The sequence below is a fragment of the Tupaia chinensis genome, unplaced genomic scaffold (assembly GCF_000334495.1).
Source record: "Tupaia chinensis unplaced genomic scaffold, TupChi_1.0 Scaffold000513_1, whole genome shotgun sequence".
NCBI lineage: Eukaryota > Metazoa > Chordata > Mammalia > Scandentia > Tupaiidae > Tupaia > Tupaia belangeri.
The window spans coordinates 213826-214460 of record NW_006160026.1 but is presented as its reverse complement, the minus strand read 5'-3'; the positions used below and the strand labels follow the sequence as shown (position 1 = coordinate 214460).

The 635-nt window shown below is 43.3% G+C and overlaps 1 pseudogene; it reads right to left on the bottom strand.

Annotated features, from left to right (window-relative positions):
* Positions 1–387: 387 nt before the first annotated feature.
* Positions 388–635, bottom strand: part of LOC106735750 (40S ribosomal protein S6 pseudogene) — a 1725-nt pseudogene continuing 1477 nt past the window's right edge.

Genomic DNA, 635 nt, shown 5'->3' with positions numbered 1-635 from the left:
TAATTTCCACCACTGATTCAGACAACATAACTCTTCCATTCTTCATCCAAAGCATCAGCAGCAACTTTAGCAACTTCTATGCTTCTCGTAAAAATTATGAAGTTTGCATTCATTGTCCACTTCAATGAGTTTCTGGCAGACAGCGTCAGGGAAGGAGATATTCAGCTTCATTTTGAAGCAGCTGACTTCCTCTGAGTCGCCACGAAAAGAGTTGTAAACCCATATTTTGAGGAACATAGTCTATTTAAAAAAAGAGAGAGGGAGAAGGAATTGACGTTTTTGCACCTACAACGTGCCTGCCATTGTGGTAGGCACTTTGCATAAACTATCTCATCAATCTTTTCAATAGTCTTGAGCGGCAGATTAAAGAATGCAGGCTCAGAAAGTTTAAGCAACTCTTCCAAGGTTATAGAAAAAAACAGGCTACAGGAAAGTGATATGAATTCACACCTGTCAGGTTCCGAAGTTCGTGTTTGCCTTTATTTAACCATGGCACCTTGCAAACCTGCAAAGTTTGAATAAACATCCCCTGCCTGCACTCTGCTCCCTGCCAGTGTGGGTGCATTGTGCTCTGTGAATATGGGGAGCGCATGGTCTGACGTGTCTCCTGGGCAGCAGCCGTAAACTGTCCCTGC